Source organism: Loxodonta africana, unplaced genomic scaffold (assembly GCF_030014295.1).
Source record: "Loxodonta africana isolate mLoxAfr1 unplaced genomic scaffold, mLoxAfr1.hap2 scaffold_28, whole genome shotgun sequence".
Classification (NCBI taxonomy): Eukaryota; Metazoa; Chordata; class Mammalia; order Proboscidea; family Elephantidae; genus Loxodonta; species Loxodonta africana.
The window spans coordinates 196,492-205,330 of record NW_026975002.1 but is presented as its reverse complement, the minus strand read 5'-3'; the positions used below and the strand labels follow the sequence as shown (position 1 = coordinate 205,330).

Sequence of the window (8,839 nt, the reverse complement as noted above, 5' to 3'; positions counted from 1 at the left end):
GCCAAGGGGGATGGGTAGAGAACATTGACCCACACCCGCCAGGGGCCTTTCCTGGGACTAAAGATCCCAACGTGGTCTCAACGTCGTCACCCTCTCAACACACACCTTTCCTGCACACGTAATCCTGCCTTTCTCCGTCAGGGCCCTATCCTACCAGGAAAAAAAGCAAGCCGCTCAAAAAGGCCGATGCCAGGGAAATCGAGGAAACACTGCCACTTTCCAAATTTTTGCTGTCTACACGTCCCCGCCTCCGGTGCAAGGCTGCCTATGTGGCCGGGCTCCGAAGGCAAGGCCGAAATCCTGGCAGCCTGGGCCCCAGCAGTGCAATGGTTGATGGACGTGGGTGCCGGGGGCCAGCCTCGGCAATGAACAGGGTTACCAGAGGAGGGGTAGAGTTCGGCGAAAAAAGAAGAATGCGAGGTAGTATGTCTTATATTTTCATTCTGCAGAAAAAGAAGGCTCTGCTCTTTATTTTTTACATGGTCTTTTATATCATAAGCTTACAAAAGCATAACATCGCATGATCAATAAAGGGGCAGTACAAGATATAATCATAAACATCATTTCCCAGAGACATAATTTTCCAAGTGACACATAGTACAGTTCCGCATACATACACAAGTACAATGAGTTTTTTGTTTAATTGAAGAGAATATTTTGTTGATATATTTTTACACAAAATAATAATTGACTTCATATTGCTTTACACTTATGCTTAATCTTGCAATACCTTCCACAGTTTTTATAATAATTAATCTTTTTGCAAAATCATTGTTACATAGGCTTTGTCCATCTTGTCCAGGGTGGTCAAGTTCTTGAAGCCCAGCCACTTTGGGTTACGTCATATTGTCCACGATTATGCCAAGGACAATTAGCCCAATCTCTATACCCAAAGACCAGTCAAGCGCAGCAGTGAGCGGGGTGGACGAGAAAGTTGACCTGTAATTGGCTGAGAGATTGGCTGAGAGAACTCACTGCCTTTTGTTTTTCCACTTTTATGGGGTCATGTGTGGGTGGTGGTTTAATCACAAAAAGGGCCTTGGTAAATACCAGGATTTCACCATCCTATTCTTGTTTTCCATAGTCGAGCTATTTGTTTTTTCCCCTAAGACAACTTCATGTTGATCCCCAAGTAACACATGGGCTGTCCCTACCCGAGATTTCACCAGAGGATTATGAGTAGGACGCCCCCCGTCCAAAGGTCCCTAAATCTATAATGGAATTTTATGCTTATACATTCTGCTATACACAGGCTGAAAATGAAATAGACACATAACACAGATGACAGAGATATTCCTGACTTTTCAGGAATTCTTCGATGTTTATGCTGGGGGCAGTGGGTGCAGAGGGGCCGCCCTTGCAGCCTGGCTCCCAGCATCTCCCCCTTTCTTATTTTTTAATTTCGCCAGATGAAGATCTGAAGCCACCTTTTGGATAGCTTGATTTAAGATTCGGAAGATGACTGGAAGAAAGAACAACAAAATCAAGAATAAAACTAAAGAAATACCCGTGTTTAACAGAATGTTTTTAAGACTATGTTTTTGAATAAAGGAATTTAAGGAATCAATAAATTGTTCGACTGTTTGAGAAGAGGAAAAATCTTTTTTTGCATTTGTAATATCTTGTATTTCCATATGTAATTTGTCAATATTAAAACTCAAATCGGAATGATTCCATATGCCCTGGATATGATTTTTGATTTTTTCCCAATTATGTATGGTAGTATTTACAGGCAGTGGAGTAACACAAATCCATCTGAAACTTACATGGCATCTCAAAGTAAGTCGCACTTTGAGATTAGTGATTTCTTGTCCTATATATAGAATTGCTTCTTCAAGGGCATTAACTTCTTGTTGTAATTTTCTATCAATGGCTTCTTGTGTGGCTAAGGCTAAAGTAATATTTTTACTTAAATTATTTACATAGTTTGCAGTATGAATCTGTTGTGTTAACGCCATAGCAGAAAGTGAAAGAGAAGTTGCTAAAGCTATGAGAGCAGAAATCCCCAGTATTAAAGCTGCTACAAACCGTTTGGCTCGAGATAAAATAGCAGAAGCTTGTTTTAAGGCTTCTAGGCCTGAATCATCATACCAATCTTCTTGTAAATGTACAGGAATCATAATATATTTTGGCTGTTGTAAAATCATCATACTTTCAACAGGAATTGCAGGATTTATACAACTGGTCAGTATACAATTTTTACAAGAACTAACATAATGTTTTTTCTTGTTTTCTATAACAATACTAGAGTGATTGTTGCGGCTAATTAATAACACATATGGAGCAGGTACACAAGCTTGAATATCAAAACTCTCATTATTAAAAGGACGGGACAAAGTGACATTGCCGGCAGCAGTTGCCAGTCTCCACAAAGATGGATGTATGTTACCCGTGAAGGTAGAAAGAATAGGGGGAACCCATCCATTTATATGCCAACGATTAACTTTTTGTGGGAGAAGGACTAAGGTATCTTGCCAATTAAAACGATATCGAGCTGATTGTAAAAATAGACGATAATCATCTTCAGGATTTAAAATACTACAATCAATAAGACGTGCAGACATTTTAGGCACAGCATATACAACTTGTGAATTATACATACAATTTCTCCAAATAGGAAATCCTTTTGAAGGGTCAATCATAGCCCAATCTTGATTGCTCTTAGAATCCTCAGGAGGCGACTTATCACAGGTAGGAAAAAGAGGAGTGTGTACTTTTGGGATACCTTTAAGAAAGTCAGTTTTTTCTGGAAGGATGAGGCGTAGAGCCCATAATAATCTATAAGGCTGTTGGTTTTGATTTCCATTAGGTGAATCAGTAATCATTGATTTGAAGCCAAAAGGAATACAGCCAGGGATAGTTTTTTGCAAATTTCTTAATTGAATACAAATAGGAGGATTATCTGATATACCAGAATAGGAATAATTAGAATTAAAGCCTTGAGGGTTCCAAAATATGGTTTCGCCCCCCAGTAATGCAGAATTATTAGTAAATACAGAGGGGGAAGGATCTTCCCAGGTGACGGGATGAAATATAGGAGGTTTTGGGACATAAGCCCAATGTATATCAGCCGTAACAACACATACCTGGCAGGAAATAATAGCGAGCATAGCCACAAAAAGAGTACCCGCATTTATGGGAATATATTGATCCACGGTTAAGATGTGAGCCAGATGAGTAAGTTTTTTGAGTTGGCCCCAAGTTGGGGGCTCAGCCGCAATGGTTCGATGGGTTCTTGAATAGGGAGTATGTCTCCGGCTTCTCCACCGCACTTTGTCTCGAGATGAAGAGTTGTTGAGGTTTGTAGAGGGTTGTATAAAGTCAGTGAGAGGGGGTGGAGTAGAAGATGAAGAGGAGGAACTAGAGACAGGCGAAGGTGGGGGTGTAGATGGAGCATTTTCAAGAGGCAGATTTCTCAGAAGAGTCATGGGAGGTGTTAGGTTTGTGAGCAGTGAGGGAGGAAGTGTTGGAGGATTTTTGGTGGTTTTTGGGTTTTACATGTCTGATGAGTCTGTCGGGTATCCACAAAGGGGAAGTTTTGTCCTGTAGGAAAACACAAGCATAGCCTCTTCCACAAGAGATTAATGGGTCAGGTCTTTTCCATTTTCCATAACAAGAAACTACCCCCAGGTAAGCAGGTTTTTGCCAGCTGATACCAATCATAAGGAGTCATCCAGCTGGTTGACAGAATATCTATTAACGACAATGTATATGGAGACAGGGGTCCATATTCTTTGCAGGCATTTTTAACCTCCTTGAGGAATTTATAAGAAAGAGGAGTCCATTCTGCATCCTCATCAAATTCCCCGCTATAATGTACTGGAAAGCACAAAGGGAGGGTAACGTCTCCCTCAGACAAGCCTTGTTTTAAGGCTGCTTTGATTTTTGATTTTCCTGCCAGAGAAGGAGGTGGGGGAGGTAAAGGTACTCTATTTCGAGGAGTAAAGGTCAATGATTTAACCTCATACTTTGGAGGCTGTGACTCAATTTGCAACTTTTGTAAAGGAAGAACAATATCCTCATCCTGATGATATCTAGCAGCCTCCTCCTCTAGATCGACTTGCTCCTCCGGGCTCAGAGTGTCATTCGTGATTGGATTAGATAGACCAACCAAGGGAGGGGCTGAAGGGGTAGATGCTACAGAAGGATGTTTCTGAAGCAGAGGTGTTTCTTCCTCCTCTAAAGTGGGGTCAGAGTCAGGATTGTCTAGTACTTGGAATGCTTTAACAGAATCGGGAGTTGGGTCAAGAGTATCTCTGATAAGCATCCATAATGCAAAAGCATCAACAGGCACCCCCTCAGGACCACATCTAGTATAATGTTTTTGTAGCTGTTCTCCCACAGCTTTCCATATGTCCAAATTAACCGAGCCTCCCTCTGGGAACCAGGGGCATTGTTCCTGAACAAAATGTAAAAACCGAGCTACTTGGCTTCTAGTCACTGCGGTTCCCCTTTTTTTCAGCATACACGTGATGATATCAATAAACAGTTTCCTTTCTGCAGAGGATGTTTGTCCCATAGTGTTTTTCTAGTATTCTCCTGCTTATACAGGGGTCTAACAACTTCTCATATGTTTTGCCTATCTTTCCTTTCCTATCCCCGTCCTCTCTAACGACGGGGTGGCTAAAGGGAGCTTTTCTCCTTTCTTATCTAGCTCTAGGCAACAGCCCTATCTACCCCGAGACGACAATGCTTACCTTCAGGTCCCTGTTCGGGCGCCAGTTGCCGGGGGCCAGCCTCGGCAATGAACAGGGTTACCAGAGGAGGGGTAGAGTTCGGCGAAAAAAGAAGAATGCGAGGTAGTATGTCTTATATTTTCATTCTGCAGAAAAAGAAGGCTCTGCTCTTTATTTTTTACATGGTCTTTTATATCATAAGCTTACAAAAGCATAACATCGCATGATCAATAAAGGGGCAGTACAAGATATAATCATAAACATCATTTCCCAGAGACATAATTTTCCAAGTGACACATAGTACAGTTCCGCATACATACACAAGTACAATGAGTTTTTTGTTTAATTGAAGAGAATATTTTGTTGATATATTTTTACACAAAATAATAATTGACTTCATATTGCTTTACACTTATGCTTAATCTTGCAATACCTTCCACAGTTTTTATAATAATTAATCTTTTTGCAAAATCATTGTTACATAGGCTTTGTCCATCTTGTCCAGGGTGGTCAAGTTCTTGAAGCCCAGCCACTTTGGGTTACGTCATATTGTCCACGATTATGCCAAGGACAATTAGCCCAATCTCTATACCCAAAGACCAGTCAAGCGCAGCAGTGAGCGGGGTGGACGAGAAAGTTGACCTGTAATTGGCTGAGAGATTGGCTGAGAGAACTCACTGCCTTTTGTTTTTCCACTTTTATGGGGTCATGTGTGGGTGGTGGTTTAATCACAAAAAGGGCCTTGGTAAATACCAGGATTTCACCATCCTATTCTTGTTTTCCATAGTCGAGCTATTTGTTTTTTCCCCTAAGACAACTTCATGTTGATCCCCAAGTAACACATGGGCTGTCCCTACCCGAGATTTCACCAGAGGATTATGAGTAGGACGCCCCCCGTCCAAAGGTCCCTAAATCTATAATGGAATTTTATGCTTATACATTCTGCTATACACAGGCTGAAAATGAAATAGACACATAACACAGATGACAGAGATATTCCTGACTTTTCAGGAATTCTTCGATGTTTATGCTGGGGGCAGTGGGTGCAGAGGGGCCGCCCTTGCAGCCTGGCTCCCAGCACGTGGGGACACGGATGACCTGTTCGCCACATACAGGAGGGATCCTTGGGCCCTTCACTGGCTCGCCATTCAGCTCCACGACGTCCACTACTGGCCCTGGCCTTTGCTTTGGCTGGTGCCCCATTAAACGTGTGCTCCGGAGCGATGTTTCTCCACCCATCACTAGCATTCTGCCACCAGGGGATATGTGAGTGTGGGAGTCACCATTTGTCACTGGCAGCAGTGTCACAAGTCACTAGACTTCCAGCTACCCGCTGACCTAGGCTGCCTTCTGCCCCAGGCAAGGTCCCGAATCCTTTATCCCAGATGCTGACACCTGGGCACTGGCGGACATTGATTTTTATCAACACAGAGGTCTGAGTGAGGGTCAGAGGGCCAGGTAGGTGAAGTCAAGGCCAGGTGGGCGGGGCTAAGGCTTCTTTGCCATCACCATAGAGACAGTCCCCCCACCGCAAGAGTGGGCGGAGCTTGGGATGGGCCTGCTGACAAGACTGAGCCAATGGCAGAGATCCGGCCCGCCAGGCAGATGACACAGGGCCCTCCATTGTGACCTATGACCCCTAGTGGCCACAGGATTTGAGCACACCCCGGGAAAGGCTACGCAGGCACAAGGGAGCCCCTGGTGCGGACTGCTTCAGGGCATTGGCAGAGCACGCCAGGTACCTCTTTCCCACTTGCCTGAGGATATCAGTAGGCAAGGCATCCCCACTCAGCATCTCTTGCCTCTCTCTGTCTCTCTCTGCTTGTCTTCGTTCTCTGAAATCTCTTCCTTCTCCCCCTCGTCACTTCACACCTTGGAGTGCCTGACAGAGGGCCTTGAGACGAAAGAACAAAGGGGGAAGGCCTCTGGCTCTACTGCTTGCCCATGGGGAGAGAAGTTCTGGTAGTCCATCTGGAAGGTCTAGAGAGTAGTGATTGATTGGGGAGCTACATCACGGGCGGACCCGGCCAGGTGAAGCTCCCTGACAAGTGGCAGCCTCTCCGGGGACTACTAATTCCGCTGATAACATTCTATGCAAATAACCGGCTGAGTGCCATGGGCAGAAAACATTGACACATACCTGCCAGAGGCCTATTCTGGGTCTGAAGAGTCCACTCTGGTCTCCAGCAACTCATCATCTCAGCACACACTTTGCCTGCACGCATGGAAACCGCCTCTCTCCACGAATGTCTTCACCTGCTAGGAAACACACGATGTCACTCAGCCAAAGGAGAGCACAGGCAAAGTCAACTGAAGCCCCCATTTTCAAGACTTTGCCCTCTGCTGCTCCACAGCCTCCGGTGGCACACTGCATGTGCGTCACTTCTCGGTAGACAAGGCCGAAATCCGGGCATCCAGGGCCCCAGCCGTCCACAGTCTACGGATGGCGGCATATGGATCACCTCTTTGCCTCGTACAGCAGGGAGGCCTGGGCCCTAGACTGGCTCCGCTAGAGCTCCACGACCTCAGCTATTTTCCCTGACCTTTGACCCGTGCCCTCGTGAGTGTGTCATCTCCACTTCCACTTCTCTTCCCACCACACTGAATCCGCCACCTGCGGATACCTGAGCGTGGACATCAACATCTATCACTGGTTGCAGTGTCACAGGTCACTAGGTGTCTAGGCTCAGGCTGACCTTGGCTGTCTTCTGCCCAGGCAAGGAGCCTAATCCTTCCAAGGAAATCAGGACACGTGCTCACTGGCCGACATCCTTTCTTTCATCCACACAGCGGTCTAGATGAGGGGAAAGAGGCCAGGTAGGCCAGGTGAAGGCTGAGTGTGGGGCCTAAGGCTTCTTTCCCAATCACCATGGTGACAGCCACCGCAAGGCTGGGCGGAACTTCTGACGGGGACGAGTCACAAACACTCAGCCAATGGGAGAGGTCCAGCCTAACCGGCCAGTTCCGCAGAGCCCTCCATTTTACCCATGGACAGACAACGGCCCCTTGCGTCTTTGGCCACAAAATCGAGGGCACCCAGGGAATAACTTCACAGTAGGCAACCCCTGATGTGAACACGTTCGACACACCGGGACAGCAGGCAGGTACCTCTTTTCCACTTACGCTAGGATATCACTAGGCAAGGCGCCCTTCCTCAGCATCTCTGGCCTCTCTGTATGTGTTCACTCAGAGGAATCTCTTCCTTCTACCCCTGAGACACATCACAAGTATGAGGGGCCTGAGAGAGAGCCTAGAGATGGAACGGGGGAGGGTTCCGGCTGTACTGCTTCCCCGTGGGTAGAAAATAGCAGGTAGTCTCTCTGGAAGGTCTTAGCTTCTGTTGACTGACACGCGCAATACAGTAGGGGCGGACCCTGGCCAGGTGGAGCTTGTGGGCAGATGCAACCTCTCCGGCGACGAATAATTGCGCTGCTGCTTTGTATGGTGAAAACCTCCCCCCGCCAAGGGGGATGGGTAGAGAACATTGACCCACACCCGCCAGGGGCCTTTCCTGGGACTAAAGATCCCAACGTGGTCTCAACGTCGTCACCCTCTCAACACACACCTTTCCTGCACACGTAATCCTGCCTTTCTCCGTCAGGGCCCTATCCTACCAGGAAAAAAAGCAAGCCGCTCAAAAAGGCCGATGCCAGGGAAATCGAGGAAACACTGCCACTTTCCAAATTTTTGCTGTCTACACGTCCCCGCCTGCGGTGCAAGGCTGCCTATGTGGCCGGGCTCCGAAGGCAAGGCCGAAATCCTGGCAGCCTGGGCCCCAGCAGTGCAATGGTTGATGGACGTGGGCACACGGATGACCTGTTCGCCACATACAGGAGGGATCCTTAGGCCCTTCACTGGCTCGCCATTCAGCTCCACGACGTCCACTACTGGCCCTGGCCTTTGCTTTGGCTGGTGCCCCATTAAACGTGTGCTCCGGAGCGATGTTTCTCCACCCATCACTAGCATTCTGCCACCAGGGGATATGTGAGTGTGGGAGTCACCATTTGTCACTGGCAGCAGTGTCACAAGTCACTAGACTTCCAGCTACCCGCTGACCTAGGCTGCCTTCTGCCCCAGGCAAGGTCCCGAATCCTTTATCCCAGATGCTGACACCTGGGCACTGGCGGACATTGATTTTTATCAACACAAAGGTCTGAGTGAGG

General features: G+C 46.7%; 1 long non-coding RNA gene across 1 annotated transcript; it reads right to left on the bottom strand.

Moving 5' to 3' along the window:
- Positions 1-432: 432 nt before the first annotated feature.
- Positions 433-2,450, bottom strand: LOC135229354 (uncharacterized). Its single transcript, XR_010320132.1, has 2 exons — positions 1,767-2,450; positions 433-1,462 (listed from the first exon to the last, which is right to left on the bottom strand). It is a non-coding gene; the product is annotated as an uncharacterized LOC135229354 (long non-coding RNA).
- Between the last annotated feature and the right edge of the window lie 6,389 nt (positions 2,451-8,839).